Genomic DNA, 25,953 nt, shown 5'->3' with positions numbered 1-25,953 from the left:
AAATTTCCTACCCCCGAACAACACAAGCATATAAACAATCCTCAAATCACGCAAGCAAATGTTTTAAACACTAACAAACTAGTATGGTCATACCGCAATTTGGTATGATCAATGCATGGAGATATCGTTGGTCCGGAAAAAAAAGGAAAGTGGTGGTCTACTCTATTTCCAGCTTGGGTGCTTCTAGCTTCTCTTCCATCTACTTGAGGTCTTCAAAGATTGGACGTCTAAAAGATGAAGATTTGTTTTGAAGATGGAATAGGTGAGAATACAAGAAAACCAATTTGCAAACATTTCTTTTCAATAGAAAATGGATTAGATAGATAAGATGGAATTTCATCCTAAGGTCTTCCTATTTCTAATCAAAACCTAGGGTCACGAACCTATGGGCAACACAGTGCTCTGATACCATCTGTAGTGACCTCACTTTAAAAAGTGCAAGCCCCTGTGCATTAGTGCTAGTCCCTGGATCGAACTGCTAGCACACACAGTTTAAGATGAAATACCAAGTAGCAAAGGTCTTCATTACAATCTAAGATCCAGCGGAAATAAAATAGTTCGATACAACTTGCATAGCTCAAGGCTAGCATAAACATAAATCAGAGTTCAACATCAAGCGGAAAGCAAATAGCATGGTGACGAGGGATCACCTCGCCAATGCCTACGTATTGTAGACTTGGGTTTCGGGAGAGCGACGATGGAGATTCCGGGGACGAGATTAGGCACACGACGTACCCAGCTTCGGGTCCCCTCGGTGGAGGATCCCTACGTGCTGCTAGCAATCCACTATATGAACACAAGTATATTTACAGGGTGTCGCCGTAGGCGGAGCTATGTTGTCTATCTCCTCTCTATCTGTTGGCCTCCTCTCTTTCGGGTACCCTGGCTAGCTTTATATATGCAACCAGCCTAGGGTTTTACAAGAGTCCTAGTCGACTACTTCTTCGGGTTGCCTTGTTGGGCCTTCTTCATATTTGGTCTTCTCCATATTGGGCCGAGCCAGGTATACTAATAATGGTTACCCGAAGGGTATGCCCATGTCAGTAGCCCTCGAGTTTATAGGGAAGTCGAAGACTTGCGTATAAACTCCAAGCATAACCATCTCCGAAGTCGAAGAAATACAAGGCGAGGTCCATATCGTAGATCATGTGTAGCGTAGATGATGTCGACGATTCTCAAAATTATTTTTCTATCGGGTGCGCGGCAGCGCTCCCGATGGGAGTAGCCCCCGAGTCTATGTGCAAGTGCTTGCACTTAGGCATAGACTCAAGTTGTACTACTCGATGATGAACTTAATTATATTTCTGGAAGACTTGATGAAATCCATGTGCTCCCGATGGGAGTAGGCTCCACTCGAATCGTAGAATCGAGTTGAGTCTACAAACCTTGATTGTCACAGATGTTGTCGAAGTTATTTTTCTATCGGGTGCGCGACCAGCGCTCCCGATGGGAGTAGCCCCCGAGGCTACAGCCAAGTGTTTGCACTTGGGTGTAGGCTCAACTTGCATTTAATCGACACCATAATTTTTCCTCTTTCTTGTATATTATCGGGAGGGTGAACAATGCTCTCGATAAGAGTAGCCCCCGAGCCTATGGGCAGGTGCTTGCACCTAGGCATAGGCTCAAGTTGTACTACTCGATAAAGAACTTGGCGTAGCCCCTCTTTTTATCGAATCCAGGCCGTTGCTATTTTTATTTGACATCCATATCTATATTGTACAGGGATAATGGTAATTGGGGCTAGTTCATCTGACGGATCAGGTACTAGTTAACTGCTCTAGTGGCAATCCGCAAAAACCTACTTCAAGATCACGTCCCTGGACATGATCTCGGGATACTGGTGCAAACTCGACAGGTGCCGCTTAAGGTCTTACCATTCTGTCGAGTCCCAGTCATGTTTATCGGGTACCTAACGCGTCCGTTAGGATTTTTCTTCGTATCTGTTGATACGGATAAAAGTAGCAGAGCGCAGTCTTTGGCGATGCCACGCCCAGCAGAACGGATCTGGGGTCTTACCTTCGCAAATTCGCGGCATTCAGAAATTGATCGCAACTTTGGCGTTCTGAGAATATATTGTCGAGTGCCTTGTTCAGCTGATGCAATGACCCATTTTGCGGGTTCTTCTATATTTTTCTCTCGGGCTTTATGAGACAGCCGAATATATTGGTTCTTCTATATTGTCGTCAGGCACATCGCCGATACTCTTGCTCAGAACAAATGACGAGTCAATGGACCCGAAGATTTGTCCGTCCTCTTTTTTTTTCTCTCTTTTTTTTTTTTTGGTTTCTCCTTGATGAAAATTTCGTCGAGTTCTTCTCTCAGGAAAATTTCTTCGGGTCCTCCTTGAGGACAATTCTTCGGGTCCTCCCTGAGGACAATTCTTCGGGTCCTCCTTCAGGAAAAATTTCTTCGGGTCCTATGTGAGGACAATTTTTCGGGTTCTCTTTGAAGATAATTCTTCGGGACCTCCTTGAAGATATTTTTTCGGCACCCCCTTGAAGATAATTCTTCGGGACCTCCTTGAATAAGATTTCGTCGGGTTCTCTTTTGAAGATAATTCTTCGGGTCCTTCTTAAGGATAATTCTTCGGGTCCTGTTCTTTCTTGAAGACAATTTCGTCGAGTTCTCCATGTAGATAATTTCTTCGGGTTCTCTCTTATATACTTTGAATTTTGCTTTCTCCTGCACAAATAAATAAACTTTTTCTATCTTTCCCTTGACTCTCTTTTTTGCATGCGGTGTCAGATGCTTAGATTCGATTATATGTAAACTGAATATATGCCACGCAGCCCCCGAGTGCGGCGAAATTAAATGATAATCAACTTTATATGAAATAAAGGAACACTTAGCTTATTGGGCACGACGGAGTCGATGCGCGATGAGATCTTCGAGTGCAGCGAAAAAGTTGAGCCGAAATAGAAACCACCAAATAGCGAAAATAGATACCACCAAATTGTTGATGAAGAGATAGCTGAGCCCCCGAGCACTACTGGGGTGATGTCATGATTGTTGCTTAGACGCGGTGTCACAGTTGTTACTCACGGCGAAGTCGTTGTCGAGCCCCCGAGTATTATCCGTATCGCCGAAAGAAGGCCATTAAGGATGAAATACTGAAGATGAAGTCCGAGATGAAGTACTTGAGATGTATCCATACACCATCAAATATGAATCATATATTAAAGATGAATCCGCCGATATCATAGAGGATGAATCCATTGACTCGAAGAATCCATTAATAACCATAGAAGATGAATTCGTTGATATCATAGAGGATGAATCCAGTGAGCCGAAGAATCCATTAATAACCATAGAAGATGAATCCATTGATATCATAGAGGATGAATCCAGTGAGCCGAACAAAATAATTCCAGTAATAACCATAGAAAATGAATCCATTGACCAGGAAACGCATCGGGTAATATTGTATAAGAGTGAACCAATAATAACCCGAAGAGAACCGATCCAGTAATCCGAAGAAATTAAATCCACTGAGCCGAAGAAGATAAAGCCACTAAGTCGAAGAAAATAATTCCACTGAGCCGAAGAAAATAATTTCACTGAGCCGAAGAAGATAATTCCATTGAACCGGAGAAGATATTTCCACTAAGCCGAAGAAAAGAAATTCACCAAGTAACCGAATATATTTGTGATAACGAAGTAATGACGCAATCCCGGATGTCGGGTGTATTTTATTGTAAAGATGTAATAACGCAGCCCCCGAGTATTTGGGTGTGACGAAAGTAAATGATAGTGAACTTTTGAAAGAGGAACACTTAGCTTTATTATCAGGTGCGGCGGAGCCTGACATGTAATGATGTCATGCGGTGGACATAGTCGATTGTAGTCGCGCGGCGCCTGGTCGGAAGTAATTGATGAAGATGACGCTGTCGATGTAGAGGATCCACGACAGGTGAACCCCCAAGTGGCGAGTGCGCGACGGCGGGTGCGGTCGTCCGAGCGGAGTAGTCGAAGGTTTGTTTCAATCTGCAGTTATATTGCGGCGCAAAAAATTGCACGCAAATAATAGTACAAAAAATATTTGGCTAAATAAATTTGCAAGCACTGATTAATTGGAAATATAGCACCTGTTATTTTTGCATCGAATATTCGTCGCTGATAAACTTGTTTGGCTTGATCCTGCTGGTTCATCTGTCGGATGACAAGTTCGCCATAACGGGTGTGCGCAATAATATCGGCTTCGCTGAGTTTCCGGACGTGTAGACTTGGACATGCGAGAGACAAGAGACGAAAGACAGCGGATGTCAAATCATCCACCGATCCGTGAGCTAGTTGTTGGCTAGACTAGAAAGCTCATCCATGCACTGCTTATTTATTTTATCTCCATTGTTGAATTGATCAGCCAAGACAAGGCGACGTGGTAGTCTTCAATAATTGATTAATGCCGGTCACTTCTGGCCAGGACCCAGACATCGGGACTTGATGTGCGTCTCTGTATTGGAATTGAACTTGTACAAACTGGGATCAAAACCTGTCGCGTTCGGGCCGGCCTCATAGATGGATACGCGCGTGGCGCAAGCAGTCAATCGAAACACGGCATCATCCCGTGCTCGGCGAAATCAGTGTGGAGCCTGTGGAGCTCCAGTCGAAATCTTTATTTCTGCTCTTTGAATAATAACTGTTGTGATCCCGACGATACGCATCTTCTCTCTTTTTTTATCGCGTTGTATGGCACCCCTGCTTTCGGTAACCCAGCAAGATCGCAATTCGACGGTGCAGAATCGAGCGACCGCTCCGGTCGGGAATTTCTTCTGGTTGCATCAGATGCGTTCCTATTGTTGTTGATGACGAAGGATCCCGCCCGGATGACAAAATCCAGTCGTCGCGATTCCCACAGACGGCGCCAATTGACGAGGGATCACCTCGCCAATGCCTACGTATTGTAGACTTGGGTTTCGGGAGAGCGACGATGGAGATTCCGGGGACGAGATTAGGCACACGACGTACCCAGCTTCGGGTCCCCTCGGTGGAGGATCCCTACGTGCTGCTAGCAATCCACTATATGAACACAAGTATATTTACAGGGTGTCGCCGTAGGCGGAGCTATGTTGTCTATCTCCTCTCTATCTGTTGGCCTCCTCTCTTTCGGGTACCCTGGCTAGCTTTATATATGCAACCAGCCTAGGGTTTTACAAGAGTCCTAGTCGACTACTTCTTCGGGTTGCCTTGTTGGGCCTTCTTCATATTTGGTCTTCTCCATATTGGGCCGAGCCAGGTATACTAATAATGGTTACCCGAAGGGTATGCCCATGTCACATGGAGTCCTCTTCCTTCACGGATGCCACAGGCAGACATGTTGGGCAAAGACTCGTGATCCTAACAGCTTCTTCATCAGCTAGGGATACCTGCAACATCAAACGTTGCAGCCCGAAGGAATCAATACATTTGGAATTGTATTGGCAAGGACACTTTTGTGGACTCAAAAGGCATCCTACACCTACGTGCACATTTGGCAGGTAGAGCTCAAGTTCATTTTGCATAAAGCCAATTTTTCCCTATCTTTTATCAAAACATTTTCTTTCAATCTAATTAGCAGTAGCATTGGTAAAACCCCAATGTACCAAATTAACAGTAGCATTGGTAAAGCCCCAATGTACCTTCCTACCCTTGTTCACCCATTCAAATTTTATTTAAGAAATTGGGATGAGGAGATCTTCGAACAAAGACTTGTCAGTTCGCTCAAGTTGTCCATAACCGGGGACACGGCTAAGTACTTAGATTTACACTCTCGAGAGGTTGTACACCTTTACCCACATGGCCAGGTCAATCCTTCTACCTCGATGCACATTTTGCTCAAAGGACAGGTGCAGACCGTGGCCGAGACCTTCTGTGTGTAATCGCCCGAACCATTCCCTAAGGGCCACGCCCCCACCTACAGTATCCCTCTACCACCACCTGGCCCCTAGGATCCGGGTTCATACAACATACTTTGTCAAGCCAGAGCCATAGTAGCATGTGGTTGTACGTGAAGCTAATGAGCAAGGTTTGTCTACAATCTCTTTAAGCCTGGGTGACTTTCCGCAAGTGTGCACTAGCACCAGGGTCTTGCCCCCTGATACAGCCACCCTCTCCATAACTCCACCATTCACCCAGGTAATTCATTAAACTTAGTTGTTTTTCCTTAACCTCTATCAAAACATTTTCCATAGCATAGCAGGTAACAACTAAATTTAATGGCGGCTAAAGGAGTCTAGGAGTGGTGTAGCTAAACTACTAGGATTTATTAGCAGGCATAAAGCATAAACCCTAGACATGTCTACTATAAAAACACTACAGTGCAAGAATCAAAACTGGGACTTTTGGTGTGTGTCACTTGCCTTTTTCAGTGGGAGGAGTTGCAATCTTCGCAGTCACAAAGGTTGCAGCTGTCACAGTCGCAATCTACAAGCATACATACATAGCACCATAAACACAAAGCACAACACAAATGCACAAACATAGACATGAGATGCATATGAGATTCACACAAGAGCACTCCATTTATTGTTCTCTGGTTGTCACTATATGCATGATGCCATGGCAAAATTTTAGTGTTGAATTAATTATTAAAAACATTTCCTATCATTAGAAAAGATCTACAACACTAAACAAATACTACAAGAGAAACGTATAGGTAACATTTTTATTTTCTAATGCTATTGTACAGGGGGTTCGAATCTCTGCTAAAAGCAAAATGAATTACTTAAATATATTTTGTAGAACTATTTATATGGCCAAAATACTCTATTTTGGTTTCTGCAAAAACTGTGTAAAAATATGATGCAAAAGTGCAATATTATGACACTAACGTATTCTACACATTTTTCTGAGTTCAGGGACATCTTGTTTGCTAAATTTCGATAAACGGAACTAAAGATATGATTTTTCAAAGATTGAAGTATGTCCTGTTCTAATATCCGAAATTTAGAATAGATGTGACAAGTGGCGATTCTAATTGGTCAGTACCCCTTCATCTAAGTGATGTATTACCAGCCTTAGGATCTAGATCCTGTGGTTGCTAGGAAAACTGAACAAAGAAAAGGAAAACAGGGGCAGCTCACATACGGGACGCACACAGCAATGTCGTCTGATGTCGCCGGCCTTGACGTTCCGGTGCTCCTTGGCGATGGTGGGGCAGACGATGGAGCTCGGATTGACAAGGGAAACTCGTTTACGAAGTCGCGGACGTCGATCTGCAGTAGTTCGCCGGAAGTCGCTCGCCGGAGACTAGAGTCGATTATAGCGTCGTCGCTGTGGTGCACGAAAAATTGCGAATCAAAATCTGAGAGATGCGGAATGAAGAAAGAAAGAGTTTTGCGAAAACTAGAAGTCAAAAGATGGACTGTGCTCACCGCAATCGACGATTTACCGCGACGGTACTGCGGACATGCGAGGCAAAATTCGAGCAGCCTGGGGGCTCTCTAGGCGTGCCGTTTGGGGGGAAATGAAGAGGAGGGAATGGAGCTTAAGTAGGAAGAAACGGTGCGTCGAATGGTGCCTTAAAACGCCGGTAATCAATTGAAGAGTAAACACAGAAACTGAAAAACGCAGCAGTCGTTCGTGCGTGTGCGTCGCTTCGTGCCCGGGCTTGAAGACGATGATGTGGCGCTGGGACCCACATAACAGGAAAGGATTAAAAGAAAACGCGACCTGGTCGCTTGGACGTGGGCGTGGGCGTGCGTGTGCAGCGCCGGGCTGCACGCTACGAGTTGCCTCTGTCTGTGTCGCTCATTTGAGCTTGCCTGGCCATTTGCCCACACGTTTTTCTTTTTTTTTTTTTTTTTTTTTTTACCAAATCTCTTTTCTCTTACCTAATTTTAGTATTTGGAAAAAAATTTGACAAATGGCATTTGATTTAAAAACCAATTTGTTTCAAAAGTAAGTCGAAACTAGTCAGAAAAATACAAATAAAATATCCATGATTCCTTATTCAATGAAGAATATTTTGGAACCACTTTTAAAACATTTTGAAAATTTTGAATCTGACACATAGTTCTATAAGGCTTTATTTGCATTACTTCGGGTTTTAGGTTTCTTTAACAAAATTTAAAATTCCATTAAAATTTTTCCTAGGGAATGCAACGATGCCATGATGCTTATGAATGAAATGCATGCATTTTATAATTTGAAAATTTGGGATGTTACAAAATACTTCAAGGGGACAGGAACCTGCCGGAAGAGTCAAACACCACAACTACCATGGAGAAAACCTAGATTAAGTAGAAGAAGGGAACTAGCTTCCTAAACCTAGCTCCTATTTAGGTAGAATCTAGTCATAGCCTCTTTAGCTAGTCAAATACTCTATAAATAGAGTCTGTGATAAGATTAGATCACGAGTCGTTCTTCTGGAGTTTATTTGCAGTTTTACCTCATTGTAAAGTAGGAGGCTGTGTGGATCTTTTGTAAAGAGTTTGTGTTGTAATTCTATAGACATGCCTTGGACCCGCATATGTTTCTGTTGTACCACTCTGAGCGATATAATACGAGTGGAACGGTGTTTCATTGGTGTTATATCAGACTTGCATACTACACCATGCAGTGGTATGCCGGGTCACCACAGTTGGTATTAGAGCAAATGCTTTGACCCTAGGATTAAAACCCTTTAAAGGAGACCTATAGGATTGGTAGTGTCTATAGGAAGTGTCCTAGGTAAACCAAATACTTTTTATGACTTGAGATGGATATTCACTTGAGAATAATCCTGACACACTTAAGTCAATATTTCTTCCCTAAGTTAGTTAGCTAAACATAGAGCACACCATTAAGTCCCTAAAACAATATATGAGTAGATCACAGTTGGTATACAATACATGGTAGTCCAAAGAGAGGATACAACCATAAGGAAGATATCCTATTGGAAGAAGTGTACCAACACAGGTTATGGTTAAGTAAGAGTTATCCAGAACTGTAATAGGAGTTATATCAAGTGATGAAGTTAATTAAGATATCCTAATAGAAGATGTAGACCCAAATAAGTAATGAGTAAGTAAAATTATCTAGACATGTGAAACCACTGATAGTAAGTGATAAAAACAACTGATATGAGGTAGTATAGACCATGATGAGTCAATCATGGGAGATAAGGAAGAGTGATAGGAATAATATATGTCTACCTACATGGTAGAGTTGCTAATCATATATGATTCACTTGAGAGTCATTATGTGATGAAGTAGACCATCTAAAGTATTTAGGAGGAGTACAATAAGAAGCTAAGTGCTAAACAAATAGTGCAAGAATTGTGTTCCAAAACAATAAGAAGTGTGCCAAGCACATCATGACCATAGTTTTACAATAGAAACACTTGGAAGTATAGGAGTTATAGTCCAATAGTTATGTGTTTAGAATAACTATGCTAGAATCTAGATATACCATTTGAAGTAGTCCTCAACATAATGAAAGCTAAGTTAGTAATTCCAAAGAAAATTAGGTTAACCTTAACTATCCTAGACCACCTTGTTTCAAGTTTATCTTATTGCAATTGTGCAATTAAGGTAAAGGTTGAGACAAATAGTAGACTTCCATATATTCGTGCTAAGTATCACGATACAAACCTATCTTATGTGGTGTTATATACTACACATCTCAGCCTGATGTTTAGAGATGTCTTACTCAACTATCATTATTCAGGCTTATGATGGTGTGTATTATAAGCACAAAGCTGAATCTTCTTGGATTTTTATTGGATTTTCATTGATTGACTAGATCTGTGCATGAAGTTTGACCTTGGTGTGCAAATGCATGTTGCATCATTGAGTTCTTTCTTGATGTTACAGGTCTATGATGACCCACAAGTATAGGGGATCGCAACAGTCTTCGAGGGAAGTAAAACCCAATTTATTGATTCGACACAAGGGGAGACAAAGAACACTTGGAAGCCTTAACAGCGGAGTTGTCAATTCAGCTGCACCTGGAAACAGACTTGCTCGCAAGAGTTTTATCGATAATGTAACAGTTTTATAACGATAGCGATGGTGAAATTACGACGATGAGTAACGAGACAGTAGTGATTATAGTAAACAGCAGGATTAAAATACTGTAGGCACGGGGACGGATGACGGGCGTTGCATGGATGAGAGAAACTCATGTAACAATCATAGCAGGGCATTTGCAGATAATAATAAAACGGTGTCCAAGTACAAAGCAATCAATAGGCATGTGTTCCATATATAGTCGTGCGTGCTCGCAATGAGAAACTTGCACAACATCTTTTGTCCTACCAGCCGGTGGCAGCCGGGCCTCGAGGAAACTCTTTTGGATATTAAGGTACTCCTTTTAATAGAGTACCGGAGCAAAGCATTAACACTCTGTGAACACATGTGATCCTCACATCACTACCATTCCCTCCGGTTGTCCCGATTTCTGTCACTTCGGGGCCATCGGTTCCGGACAGCGACATGTGTATACAACTTATAGGTAAGACCATAAACAATGATTATCTTGATGAAACAATAACATGTTCAGATCTGAGATCATGGCACTCGGGCCCTAGTGACAAGCATTAAGCATAACAAGTTGCAACAATATCATCAAAGTACCGATTACGGACACTAGGCACTATGCCCTAACAATCTTATGCTATTACATGACCAATCTCATCCAATCCCTACCATCCCCTTCGGCCTACAGCGGGGGAATTACTCACACATGGATGGGGGAAACATTGCTGGTTGATGTAGAGGCGTTGGCGGTGATGGCGGCGATGATCTCCTCCAATTCCCCGTCCCGGCGGAGTGCCAGAACGGAGACTTCTGGCTCCCGCGACGGAGTTTCGCGATGTGGCGGCGTTCTGGAGGGTTTCTGGCGACTTCGACTTCTCTTCGTGCGTTTTTAGGTCGAGGCCGATAAATAGTCCGAAGGAGGGCGTCGGAGGCCGGCCGAGGGGGCCACACCACAGGGCCGCGCGGGCCCCCCCTGGGCCGCGCCGCCCTATGGTGTGGGGCCCTCGGGCCTCCACCTCAATTGTCCTTCTGGCTCCGTTAGTTTCCTGAGAAAATAGGGCCTTCTGCATAAATTCCGAGGATTTTCCCGAAAGTTGGATTTCTGCACAAAAACGAGACACCAGAGCAGTTCTGCTGAAAACAGCGTTAGTCCGTGTTAGTTGCATCCAAAATACACAAATTAGAGGCAAAACAATAGCAAAAGTGTTCGGGAAAGTAGATACGTTTTGGACGTATCAACTCCCCCCAAGCTTAGCTTATTGCTTGTCCTCAAGCAATTCAGTTAACAACTGAGCGATAAAAGAACTTTCACGAACACATTTGCTCATATGATGTATATATTCTCATGCCATGGCTAATACTCAAACAGTTCATAATGAGATGCATGCAAATAAGATCATCTAACAGCTACATCAATCATGGAGAGGTACCAACAATTAATAATAAGCATCATGAATCATGTATATAAGCAGAATTGCGATGTTCATAAGAGAGCATGATAAAGTGGTATCTCGCTTGCCTGTATTTGATTGGCAAAACATAAATGCCCGGGCACCTCTGGAGTTCATAGAAAGACTAGAAGTAGTGATTGTCAAAAGATAAATGCATCAAAGTTATACCACAATCAATCATATTTTGAGACAAGCATATTATACTAAGAATGACAGTTGTGCTCTCAAGATAGTGCTCAAAGAAATAATGGAGACACAACATAAAAGTAAAAGATTGACCCTTCGCAGAGGGAAGCAGGGATTAACATGCGCTAGAGCTTTTCATTTTTATAAAGACAGGAGTAAAATTATTTTGAGAGGTGTTTGTTGTTGTCAACGAATGGTAATGGGTACACTAACTACCTCGCCATCCGGACTTTCAAGAGCGGCTCCCATGAATTATTGCATATTTATTTGGCACTCCTTCCAACTTTTCTTTCACAAACCATGGCTAACCGAATCCTCGGGTGCCTGCCAACAATCTCATACCATGAAGGAGTGCCTTTTTATTTTAGTTTTATTATGATGATGACACTCCCCCCAACCTTTGCTTACACAAGCCATGGCTAACCAAATCCTTCGGGTGCCGTCCAACAATCACAAACCATGGAGGAGTGTCTATTTAAGTTAATTAATTCGGGACTGGGAATCCCATTGCCAGCTCTTTTTGCAAAATTATTGGATAAGCGGATGTGCCACTAGTCCATATGAGAGTCCGTCAAAAGTAAATGGCAAGGTTGAAAGCTAAACACCACATACTTCCTCATGAGCTATGAAACATAAACACAAATTGAGAAGCATTTTGAAAGTTTTAAAGGTAGCGCATGAGAATTTACTTGGAATGGTTTGAAATGCCATGCATAGGTATTTATGGTGGACACTTTGGAATACTTGGTTTTCATGTGTTTGGAAGCACGAGCAGCGTTCCCGCTCAGTACGAGTGAAGGCTAGCAATAGACTAGGGAGCGACAAATCAAGAGAGCAGTAACTGTCATAATCATGCTTGCGGCAAAATAAATTAACGGAGGCATAAAAGTGATACAAGAACTCTGAAGCAATATAAATCATCGAGGCTTAATTGACTTTTTGTTCAGTCATATGCATACGTGAGCATGTGCCAAGTTGATATAAATGAATTATTCAGAGGAGGATACCACAATGCCATACTTACTTATGAATAAAACAATGCAAACAAACATACATGACATGCTACTCATATTAATAAATTGGAGCTAAACATGAGAGATCATGAACTACTAGACTTTCTCAAATAACATATACCTCACATGAACCAACTAAGCATGCTCATATGGATGAGTATATGTACAAAAATGAAAACAAATAGAGTTCATACCAGCCTCTCACCACAATCAGATTGTCGTAGATCGTCATTATTGCCTTTTCACTTGTGTAGCTTGGATAATATGAAATGAAAACCACGCTCCAGCCACCGAAGACCATTGAACTCATAAAGAACTTTACAAACCAAAGAAGAACAGCAAATATTTTTGGTGTTTTCGAATTTGAGAACAAGAACAAAAGGAAACAAACAAACAAAGCAAAATCTTTTTGGGTTTTCTTATAGCAGACTAGCAATAGCAAATAAAGTGAAACAAATGCAAGAAACCAAAGCAAACAAATGGTGAAGAGAAACAACAGAAATATTTTTTTGGTCTTTTTGTGTTTTGGGAAGGAAACAAAGCGAAATCAAGAAATAGCAAACTAAAAGAAACACAGAAAAGCGAGATGGCAGAAATCTGCCAAAACCTGACAGCAGTACAGAAATCGATTTTTACAAAAATCTTACGTTGCTCAGATCGAAAAGTGTTCAACTAATGAAAGTTAGATAACAACCTGGGGAACCTGCACAAAAATTTGCAGCTCAAAACGACGCACTGGCTATTTTTGACAATTTTTACGGTAACGTTCCAGAATCTGTTTTCAGGCAGCATTTCCCCAAATATCATCTTCCTCTCATTAGAAAACCACTCAAACGAACAAAGCAAGTATGTGCAAGTATCCAGCAACTATAATATGCAAAGAATGAGTGATGCCGGTATACCTCCCCCCAAGCTTAGGCTTTTGGCCTAAGTGGAGTTCAATCCCATCGATCCCATGAGGTAGTGTCTTCGTAATATGAAGATGGGTCGTATTCCAGGTATGTGCTAGAAGAAGCACCCGGATATGTGATGGTGTGGTCGTAGGAGGTCCCGACGTCCTCAGAGTCATGTTGCTGGTGGAAGTCTCTTATCTTCAAATGTTCATCCACCTCCTCCTTAGTGCACGACCATGACTGCCTGTCAATACTCAACAAACCAGGTTGGGGAAGAGGGATTTCCTTCTCCTCCCCGTCAGAAAACAACATTCTATACACCATACTATCTAAAGTAGAGTCAGTAGTAACAAAATGATGACTCTTCATAGCAGTAATATCGAGTCTCCTAGGGGCCAATGGCACATCATTAGGATCAATAGGAAGATTAAGAAAAGTTAAAACACGCAGCGCAATAGTTCCTCCAAAAATAGGCCCCCTGGTAGTCAGGCGGCGAGCAATAAGAGCACCAAGGTGATAGGAGGTTTGACCAGTAAGTGCAATATTCAGGAAAGCAAGATGGTAGCTAGAGATATTACTAGTGTTCTCCCTACCAAGAATGCTAGTAGCAATGTAGTATGCAAAATATTTAATGGCAGGGAGTTGAATGATCCTTATCTTGCCCCGCTGAATGGTGCGACAATCATCGTCGGTAATCCCGCGGTAGAGCTCCAGCAAGTCCCGGGGGTTGTCATCAATCCTACTTGCTGTACCTACAGGGGCAATATCCAAGGCACGACAAAAATCCTTCAATGGCATAGTAACAAGATTACCATAGATCCTGAATGCAACCGTTGGCTCATAATGTTTGTTGTTGAACTGGAAACTCTCGACGAAGATTTTGGTGAGCAAGTAGTATTGCTCCCTTTCATCGCCCATATAGGTGGTTAACCCTGCCCTGTTGACAAGGGTTAAGAAATCCTCCAGTATCCCTGCATTCCTTAGAAAATCATAACATGGAAAAGTAGAAGCATTAGGAGGACCGTTGTCCTCTTCAGGCGCGAAGCTAGGCGCGAGAATGTCTTCATTGTATGATTGCCTAATCCGGGTGGCGGCCCTAGAAGGCCTCCCGGTGCTGGTTGTCCCCTTCTTGAACAACTCTCCAAAGCTAAACTTCTTCATAGCTTCTCTGAAATTTTCAACAAATGACATAAAAATTTGGTTTGGCGACATATAATTGAGGGAAACTACCATAGGAACTTGCTAGAGTACTAATCATGCATCAAAACTAGTTTCTACCACTTAGAACAAGCATGCAAGCTCACTAAACATGTTACCTACAGCAGCAAAATATTCAAGATATACTCAACCAAACGAAATTCTACTTGGATGGGTGGAGGAGTCACATACTGAAGAGCAAATGTGCCAAATTTCAGACAGAAATCTGGGCTGAGCAAAGAGATCGAAAAATCTGGAGCTCTGGAGCAAAAACGCGAGTGAGAGGAACTTGATACGAGTTTTTTCGGGAGAGAGAAGAGTCTGGGAGGAAGAGATGGCAAAGTGGGGCAGAGGGGGACCCACACCACATGGTGGCGCGGCCACCTCCTTGGCCGCGCCGGCCTGTGGTTTGGCGCCCTCTGGTGCCCCACAGGTCATCCTCTGGTGCTCCCAGGTGCCTCGTCGAAAAATAGGACCAACGGTATAATTTTTGTGAATTTTTGAAAACTTTGAAAAACGCACATTTCTGGGTATTTAGTTTATTATTACTGGCCAGGAAAAATTTTGAAATCTTCAAATAACTAAAGAACTTTGCAAATTAAAAGTGCTACAGCAACTAGAGCAAGTGGAGGAAGAAAAATATGTTGTTTACCTCCTCTATGCATATAAAAAGTATCCGTTAACAAGGTTGATCAAGTCTTGTCACCAAATAACTTTTTCATAGCATGAGAAGAAATAAACCTCAAATCAATCATGTTACCTTGAATTGTATTGATATGGATCCAATCACGAGAGTTTGATATTCTTCCTTAGGCTCATATATAGGACAATCAATAGTTCCCACTTTGATAGTTCTCACATTCGAAATAGTATTAACTCCACACGCTTTCTCAATCCTCTTGGGAAAATAAATGGTATGCTCTCTATCATCAACATTGAAAGTAACCTTTCCTTTGTTGCAATCAATAACAGCCCCTGCGGTGTTAAGAAAAGGTCTCCCAAGAATAATAGACATATTATCATCTTCAGGCATTTCCAACACAACAAAATCAGTTAATATCAAACAGTTAGTAGTAACTTGAACAGGAACATTCTCACATATACCAACAGGAATAGCAGTAGATTTATTAGCCATTTGCAAAGATATATCAGTAGGTATCAACTTATCTAAATAAAGTCTCTTATAAAGAGAAAAAGGCATAACACTAACACCGGCCCCCAAGTCACATTGAGCAGTTTTAACATAATTATTCTTAATAGAACAAGGAATAGTAGGTATACCTGGGTCGCCCAACTTCTTTGGAATTTTGCCATTGAAAGAGTAATTAGCAAGCATAGTGGAAATTTCCTCATTGGGGATTTTCCTTTTGTTAGTAACAATATCTTTCATATACTTTGAATAAGGAGGCAATTTAATAGCATCAGTCAAAGGGATTTGCAAGAATAAAGGTTTCATCCAATCGCAAAATTTATTATAGTGTTCTTCTTCCTTTGATTTTAGTTTCTTAGCAGGAAAAGGCATTTGCTTTTGCACCCAAGGTTCTCTTTCATTACCATGTTTCTCAGCAATAAAATCTTCTTTAGTATACTTTTTATTTTTAGCATGCTTTTCAGGTTCTTCTTCAACCTCTTCTTTATCAGGAATATCATTCTTATCATTATCATTATCATTATCATGTTCATTATCACTTTCAGTTTCAGCATCAGAAATAGAAATACTATTAGGATCATTAACAGGTTCAGAGGATTCTACAACATTTTTATGTTTCTTCTTCTTTTTCTTCCTAGAATGAGCACTAGGTTCAATGCGTTGAGAATCTTGTTCAATTCTTTTGGGATGCCCTTCAGGATATAGAGGATCCTGGGTAGAGACACCACCTCTAGTTGTTACTTCATAAGCATGTTTCTCTTTAGAATTATTCCCTAACAAGTCATTTTGCACTTTAGTGAGTTGATCAATTTGAGTTTGAATCATTTGAAAATGTTTAACAAGCATCTTAACATCATTGGAGGTTCTCTCCACAATATCATGCAATTCACTAATAGCTCGAGAATTTTCCATTAAATGATTCTCTACTCTCATATTAAAATTTTCTTGCTTAACAATATAATTATCAAACTCATCTAAGCATTGTGCAGGAGGTTTCGAATACGGAATATCTTCCCTAGTAAAGCGTTGAAGGGAGTTTACCTCAATCATGGATGAAGGGGGAATTATCTCACATATATCTTCTATAGGAGGTAGATTCTTCACATCTTCAGATTTAATACCTTTCTCCTTGAGAGACTTCTTGGCTTCCCTCATATCTTCATCATTCAATTTAATCATACCCCTCTTCTTCAATATTGGCGTTGGAGTTGGTTCAGGCGTAGTCCAATCATCATGATTCTGGCTTATTTTAGCCAATAATTCTTCAGCGTCGTCTGGAGTTCTTTTCCTGAAAACACAACCGGCACAACTATCCAGGTATGCCCTAGACTCAATGGTTAGTCCGCTATAAAATATATCAAGTAAATCATGCTTTTCCAAATCATGCTCAGGCCGAGCTCTAATAAGAGAGCAAAATCTCGACCAAGCCTCAGGCAATTTCTCTTCATCTTCCTGATTAAAATTATAAATTCTCTGCTAAGCAATATGTTGAGCACTAGCAGGAAAGTATTTGCGGAAGAAAACATCAAGCAATTCTTTCGGACTTTTAATAGAATTAGGTGGCAAATTATTATACCAAGTTTTAGCGTCATCCTTTAATGAGAATGGAAATATTTTAGCAACAAAATAAGTACGCATCTTGACATCATCAGAAAACAAGCTACTAAGAGTAGATAGCTCAGTCATGTGTTCAACAACACTTTCTTTTTCAGTACCACAAAAGGGTGTTTTCTCAACAATAGTTATATGAGATAAATCAAGAGAAAAATCATAATCTTTGTCCCTAATGTTTATAGGAGATGTGGCAAACTTAGGATCAGGAGACAGTTTATATCTAACAGCATGTTCTGCAAGCAACTTTTTAATTTTTCTTGCATCAGTAGTAGCATTGCATTTTTCAATAAAATCATCATTAAGCTCCACATAATCTTCCTCAGGATCATCACTAAAATAACCAAGTTCAGGTGAACTAACAGGTGTAGTAGCATTAGGAGTTTCAGTATTTTCAATTTGTCTAGACCTAGCAATTGTAGCATCTAGAAAAGATCCCAATGAACCACTATCATCAAGCACAGCAGAAACATTATCAATATTATGAGAGTGTTCAGATTCAGCAGAAGTACCCGCATGCGAAGCATGTGGCGGTGAAACAAGTTTATCAATCACAGATGGTGAATCAAGAGTAGCGGAGGTACTCAGAATTGTACCTTTTCTTGTAGTGGATGGTAATATGGCGATCTTAGTATCGCGAGGTTTACCCATGATGGAGAATTTGCAGCGAACAATATTAATCCAAGTGAACTTCCAAATAAAGCTATGCTCCCCGGCAACGGCGCCAGAAAATAGTCTTGATGACCCACAAGTATAGGGGATCGCAACAGTCTTCGAGGGAAGTAAAACCCAATTTATTGATTCGACACAAGGGGAGACAAAGAACACTTGGAAGCCTTAACAGCGGAGTTGTCAATTCAGCTGCACCTGGAAACAGACTTGCTCGCAAGAGTTTATCAGTAGTAACAGTTTTATAGCGATAGCGATGGTGAAATTACAGCGACGAGTAACGAGAGACAGCAGTAGTGATTATAGTAAACAGCAGGATTAAAATCTTTGTAGGCACGGGGACGGATGACGGGCGTTGCATGGATGAGAGAAACTCATGTAACAATCATAGCAGGGCATTTGCAGATAATAATAAAACGGTGTCCAAGTACAAAGCAATCAATAGGCATGTGTTCCATATATAGTCGTGCGTGCTCGCAATGAGAAACTTGCACAACATCTTTTGTCCTACCAGCCGGTGGCAGCCGGGCCTCAAGGGAAACTACTGGATATTAAGGTACTCCTTTTAATAGAGTACCGGAGCAAAGCATTAACACTCCGTGAACACATGTGATCCTCACATCACTACCATTCCCTCCGGTTGTCCCGATTTCTGTCACTTCGGGGCCATCGGTTCCGGACAGCGACATGTGTATACAACTTATAGGTAAGACCATAAACAATGATTATCTTGATGAAACAATAACATGTTCAGATCTGAGATCATGGCACTCGGGCCCTAGTGACAAGCATTAAGCATAACAAGTTGCAACAATATCATCAAAGTACCGATTACGGATACTAGGCACTATGCCCTAACAATCTTATGCTATTACATGACCAATCTCATCCAATCCCTACCATCCCCTTCGGCCTACAGCGGGGGAATTACTCACACATGGATGGGGGAAACATTGCTGGTTGATGTAGAGGCGTTGGCGGTGATGGCGGCGATGATCTCCTCCAATTCCCCGTCCGGCGGAGTGCCGGAAACGGAGACCCGGCTCCCGCGACGGAGTTTCGCGATGTGGCGGCGTTACGGAGGGTTTACGGCGACTTCGACTTCTCTTCGTGCGTTTTTAGGTCGAGGCCGATAAATAGTCCGAAGGAGGGCGTCGGAGGCCGGCCGAGGGGGCCACACCACGGGGCCGCGCGGGCCCCACGGGCCGCGCCGCCTATGGTGTGGGGCCCTCGGGCCTCCACCTCAATTGTCCTTCTGGCTCCGTTAGTTTCCTGAGAAAATAGGGCCTTCTGCATAAATTCCGAGGATTTTCCCGAAAGTTGGATTTCTGCACAAAAACGAGACACCAGAGCAGTTCTGCTGAAAACAGCGTTAGTCCGTGTTAGTTGCATCCAAAATACACAAATTAGAGGCAAAACAATAGCAAAAGTGTTCGGGAAAGTAGATACGTTTTGGACGTATCAGTCTAGAGGGTAAATGGGATCGCGTGAGGGAGAGACGAGTTACCAACCAACTGAGGAAATAGTAACGACTCATGAAGAGAGGGAGGCAAAAGAAGGTCAGGAAAGAGAAGCTAAGCGGATGGAAGAGGCATTCTCCGCCACTAGATCGTCAACATCAACCCCCGTCCTACTTGGGCAAGAATTCTTTGAGCACATGGAAAGGATGGCTGAGGATAGAGCAGCAAACTTAGCACAACAAAATGAGTTTTTCAGTCGTTTGATACGTGAGAATAATGGAGGTATCAGAAATGGAGGGCCAAAAGGAGTGAGTCTTACAGAATTCCTACAAACCAATCCAATGACTTTTACCACCGCACCAGAACCTATGGATGCGGATGATTGGTTGAGGGACACTGAGCGGAAATTAAAGACAGTTCGGTGTAATGATGAAGAGAAGGTTAGATATGCCACCTATCTACTATCAGGACTAGCAGCGTTATGGTGGGATAACATGATTCTAATTCAACCTCCGGGACATGTTTTCACGTGGGACGAGTTTAAGAAGAAGTTCCGAGAAGCCCAGGTTCCTGAAAGTATCATGGAACTAAAGAGAAGAGAGTTCGAGACCTTGAAGCAGAATGACTTGTCGGTATGGAAATATCTAGTAGAGTTTGATCGTTTATCACGTTATGCAGCAGAGGATGTGAACACAGAGGAGAAAAGGATAAAAGGGTTCTTAAAAGGGATGAATCCATTCCTGAAAATGCAGTTGAATCTAACCAAATGCACAAGGTTCCACGAGCTAGTGGATACTGCAATTACTTTGGAGAATGATTATGAAGAAGTGCAGAATGAAAGAAAACGGAAGGCAAGGTTGGAACCACAACCAATTCAGATACAACAAACTCAGTCAGAGATGAATTTCCAAACTAGAGATGAGACAATCACACCGTTTTATAGTCAAGTTCGATGCCATAACTGTGCAAAAAAGGTCACTATGCCAAGGATTGCACGCAACAGGATATTACCTATTTTGGATGTGGACAACTAGGTCATATGAAATCAGAATGCTCGGATCCATATCTGGTACGAAGATCAAATGAATCAATGAACCAATTTTCAAATCATCGGGGGAGCTCATCATCTAAGAAGTTCGAACAAGGAAGTGGATGGAGCACAAGGACGGATGCATAGGACTTTGACCATACTTGTTCTGACCCAATAAGTATGTTGAACACAGCTTCTTCATTTAGCACAATATTAGTTGAAGAGTAATATCTTTAAATTGCTCAAGCTTTCATGGGCAACACACTTGTCCTGCGTAAAGTTGGAATAAACATAGTTGCATAACCAACTAACTTATCATACTGGTATTCACAGCCATGTGGGTACACAATCAATCCAAATAGGATACCCTAGAAAAGTACAATAGAAAGCCAAGGAAAAGACATATAGCCTAACCAAGGAGCGAGTTGGTTGGGGAAGATGAGCTTATCAACCATTAGGACATCCCTAAGGGGGAGAGCGAGGGATCAATTGGATCCAATATGAATCAATACTTTGAGCAAGATTGTTGATGAAGGTCTGAACTGAGAGAAAGTTCGATCTTATTTTCATAAGATTGTCGAACACTACTTTCAGAAGGAGCCGAGGTTTATACCTCGAGGAAGTAAGAAGATGACTATAACTTGAGAAAGTGAGTAATATTTACTCAGAAGTATGAAAGCTCAAGTAAGACAAAACCTAATGGATTCCAGGAAGAATCTGGACAAGGGATATATTCAATTATATCTAGTGAGATCACCACGGAGTTCGAGAGAAGTCGTAGTCTTCATAAGTCAGATCCACACTCCGGAAACGTGAGAGAGTTCAAACTTCGAGGACGAAGTTTAGTTTAAGGGGGAGAGACTGTAATATCCCAGGATTGGGGGTTACAAAAAGAGAGGAAACAGATGTGTGCATTGCATTCATGCATAGAAAATCCGGGGAATTTTCGCGCTTTTGTTTAAAACCTCCAAAGGGATCGAGGTTTCTCTTGCATCAGTGGAATTGAGTTAGGTCATCGACATGAGGGCAACAAATTCTCGACAGGACCTTCATAGAATTCATGTCTTGAGGCAAAGTAATTCAAATTCAATTCAAATTTATAAAGACTTGAAATCAAACAAGAACTTGAATTGGTATTTGAATTTTAAACAATCATATAGAGTATAACTGTGTAAAGTAAAGCAAATAGGAAATGAGTATCCAACATTACAATATTTTTATTCCAACAATTAGTGAAGATTACAAGTTACAAAATAAATAGAAAGGAATAGAAGAAGAATACATTTCATTCCAGGAACAATTTAAATCAAATGAGGAATAACTAATACAATAGTAAAGAAAATATTTTACAAGTATTTATTACATAACAAAGAATATTACAAAGTCCTAGATAAAGATTACAAAAGAATGGAAATAAAAACCCTAAAGTAATTCCTAACTATTTCTTCGTCTTCTATCTTCTTCTTCTGTTCTTAACTTTTATCCCTGCAAAATAAAATAAAATAAAAGGGGAATTTTGGTTAGTGATTACTCTCAGGTTTGGCATAGTGTTGCTATGCTAAACTCATCATTGAGTAGAAAATTTAGAGGCCAAATTTGTAGTATTTGTTCTTATCAGCAAATCTTGGCCTCGGGCTCATGCATCATGGGCAGGGTCAAGTTAACACTTGGCAACGTCAAAAATAAAGTACAACTAAGGATAATACCAAGCCAACTGAGCTGATCCATAGATAGAAATATCTTCACATGGAAACTTGAACCAGGAGGGTGATGCGTGTGGTTGGCACGTCCGTTGGGAACCCCAAGAGGAAGGTGTGATGCGCACAGCGGCAAGTTTCCCTCAGTAAGAAACCAAGGTTTAATCGGACCAGTAGGAGTCAAGAAGCACGTTGAAGGTTGATGGCGGCGAGATGTAGTGCGGCGCAACACCAGGGATTCCGGCGCCAACGTGGAACCTGCACAACACAACCAAAGTACTTTGCCCCAACGAAACAGTGAGGTTGTCAATCTCACCGGCTTGCTGTAACAAAGGATTAACCGTATTGTGTGGAAGATGATTGTTTGCAGAAAACAGTAGAACAAGTATTGCAGTAGGTTGTATTTCAGTAAAGAGAATTGGACCGGGGTCCACAGTTCACTAGAGGTGTCTCTCCCATAAGACGAATAGCATGTTGGGTGAACAAATTACAGTTGGGCAATTGACAAATAAAGAGAGCATGACCATGCACATACATATCATGATGAGTATAGTGAGATTTAATTGGGCATTACGACAAAGTACATAGACCGCCATCCAACTGCATCTATGCCTAAAAAGTCCACCTTCAGGTTATCATCCGAACCCCCTCTAGTATTAAGTTGCTAACAACAGACAATTGCATTAAGTATTGCGCGTAATGTAACTAGTGACTACATCCTTGAACATAGCACTAATGTTTTATCCCTAGTGGCAACAGCACATCCATAACCTTAGAGGTTCTTGTCACCCCTCCAGATTCACGGAGACATGAACCCACTATCGAGCATAAATACTCCCTCTTGGAGTTACTAGCATCAACTTGGCCAGAGCATCTACTAATAACGGAGAGCATGCAAGATCATAAACAACACATAGATATAACTTTGATAATCAACATAACAAGTATCAGATGAAGCTCGGTGATCACATGGGTACGTGAGCACGCATCCGCGAAGCGACACGTGTCTAACGACGTTAGTTGTCCCGTGAGGTTGATAGTTCTATTAGAAAAGCAAAATTTCACCCACTCGTTCCTTTGATCCCTATCCTCACCCCGTCCTACACATGGTATTCCTCTACACATCTTCAACAATGGAATTGAGAGGAGGTGCCCTCAGCCGAGCAAATGGCGACCATTTTCTGCGACTCCGGCGCTTTGAGCGCGACCTTCTTCTGCGAGTTCGGGCGCGTCGAGGGCGGCCGTCTTCTCCGATGCCTCCTGCCTTGGACGCCGCCCTCCCAATCTCGATATCCACCCTCCTCAAACTCGACCGCCGCACCTCTGGCCGGCCACACCCGTGCACGTTGCAGCCCCTGCCGCACGCGCGCCCGCGAGCTCCGACCCTGCGCAACCTCGAGCCTCCCATCTTCCTGGCTACTCCGCCGTCGACAACCGCACGAGGCCGCCCAACAACTTCCGGCGTTCCCTCGTTCCTTGGCCCTCTCCATCCTTGGCCGCGACGGGATCAAATCGGGTCAGCGGAGCTGCGGGTTGTGGTTTGTTCGGGAGGTGCGGCCGCGCTCACCGCCTTGGGCGCGACCATGATGGGGAGAGGGTCGTGGGATTGACGGTCATCAGGTCGCAGCAACCTCTCCTTCCTCGTCGTGCAAGTGGCTTTCCCCTTCCGTCTCGCGAGTTCGCTCTGTTCTACAACTGGAGTAGACGATGCGGTGTGGGGAATTATTTGGAAGCGGGGTGCAGTTCAGCCCGGAGCTCGCCGTGCAGCACCAGCTCGACGGGGGGCGCCTGGATTCCACGCCACGGCCGGCACCGCCGCACCTCAAGACGGCCGTGGTTGTGGCCTGTCGCTGGCGTCGCCATTATTTGAGGGTTGACCTCCGTCATGGTCGGCGGAGCGAGGTCGACGAAGAGCAAGGAGATGCGTCGACCGGTTGAGCTGGACGAAGAGCAAGGAGGGATTGTGGGCGTGCGGCGCGCCTGCGCCTGAGCTGGACGGAGACCAAGGCGCCTTGTTGTTGCCGGCCGGATACAGCCTCTGGTCGGAGGAGGATGATGTTATCCTTTCCTTTGAAGCAATAAAAAAGTCACCTTGACAGCTCATTGTTCAACGATCCAAGCCAGAGCATGTTGCAAATGCAAAGATGATTTGGAGGAGGATAATGTTATCCTTTCCTTTGAAGCAATAAAAAAGTCACCTTGACAGCTCACTGTTCAACGATCCAAGCCAGAGCATGTTGCAAATGCAAAGATGATTTGGATCTGATGAATGGAGATTTCCCCTTCTCGCTATTTTCAATTTTCGCTGTCCTCTTTTGACCCAAGATTGGGTGTGGCAATTTGTGATTCATGGAGTTCCATTCGTGATTGGGTAGATGAAGAAGAACTAATGCGCGTAATTATGGTGGGTGGGGGAATAGATGCAAAACCAATTGTTAGCGTTTATCCAAAGAAAACGCTCGCGGAAGAGTACTAAAACGACAACAGGCAAAGGGACAAGGATGTAGAAATCAGCCGATTTTTCTATTCTCTCTTTAGGAATAGGTCCCACGCACGCATGCATCCCGATGCAGAAAACTGTACCAGCCATGGGAGTGGCCGTGTAGTGGCCGTTAGTCACAGAATGAATCCCAACCGTTATTGGCAATATCCGACGATGATGCATGCATGCTCACCTACTCACCTGGTTACTAAATTCACTCTCAGACAAGTATTCTCTATTCATCGGATACGAACAAACGCAACATATAGAATTACAGATAGATGATCTTGATCATGTTAGGCAGCTCACAAGATCCGACAATGAAGCACAATGGGGAGAAGACAACCATCTAGCTACTGCTATGGACCCATAGTCCAGGGGTAGACTACTCACACATCACACCGGAGGCGACCATGGCGGCGTAGAGTCCTCCGGGAGATGATTCCCCTCTCCGGCAGGGTGCCGGAGGCGATCTCCTGGATCCCCCGAGATGGGATCGGCGTTGGCGGCGTCTCTGGAAGGTTTTCCGTATCGTGGCTCTCGGTACTGGGGGTTTCGTCACGGAGGCTATTTGTAGGCGGAAGGGCAGGTCAAGAGGCGGCACGGGGGCCCCACACCACAGGGCCGCGCGGCCAAGGGGGGCCGCGCCGCCCTAGGGTGTGGCCCCCTCGTGGCCCCTCTTCGTCTCTCCTTCGGACTTCTGGAAGCTTCGTGGAAAAATAGGCCCCTGGGCTTTGATTTCGTCCAATTCCGAGAATATTTCCTTACTAGGATTTCTGAAACCAAAAACAGCAGAAAACAGCAACTGGCACTTCGGCATCTTGTTAATAGGTTAGTTCCAGAAAATGCACGAATATGACATAAAGTGTGCATAAAACATGTAGATAACATCAATAATGTGGCATGGAACATAAGAAATTATCGATACGTCGGAGACGTATCAGCATCCCCAAGCTTAGTTCTGCTCGTCCCGAGCAGGTAAAACGATAACACAGATAATTTCTGGAGTGACATGCCATCATAATCTTGATCATACTATTTGTAAAGCATATGTAGTGAATGCAGCGATCAAAACAATGTATATGACATGAGTAAACAAGTGAACCATAAAGCAAAGACTTTTCATGAATAGCACTTCAAGACAAGCATCAATTAAGTCTTGCATAAGAGTTAACTCA

At 42.8% G+C, this 25,953-nt stretch overlaps 2 long non-coding RNA genes across 2 annotated transcripts in view; one reads left to right on the top strand and one right to left on the bottom strand.

Annotated features, from left to right (window-relative positions):
- LOC139834205 (uncharacterized) overlaps positions 1 to 25,953 on the top strand; it is a 69,932-nt gene that overhangs the window by 30,162 nt on the left and 13,817 nt on the right. The gene's annotated exons all lie outside the window — the stretch shown is intronic.
- LOC139834152 (uncharacterized) lies at positions 5,352 to 7,578 on the bottom strand. Its single transcript, XR_011749572.1, has 3 exons — positions 7,350 to 7,578; positions 7,063 to 7,248; positions 5,352 to 6,399 (listed from the first exon to the last, which is right to left on the bottom strand). It is a non-coding gene; the product is annotated as an uncharacterized lncRNA (long non-coding RNA).

Source organism: Lolium perenne, chromosome 7, assembly GCF_019359855.2.
Source record: "Lolium perenne isolate Kyuss_39 chromosome 7, Kyuss_2.0, whole genome shotgun sequence".
Taxonomy (NCBI): Eukaryota; Viridiplantae; Streptophyta; class Magnoliopsida; order Poales; family Poaceae; genus Lolium; species Lolium perenne.
Note: the sequence above shows the minus strand (reverse complement) of the source record. Positions and strands in the feature narration are given on the sequence as shown.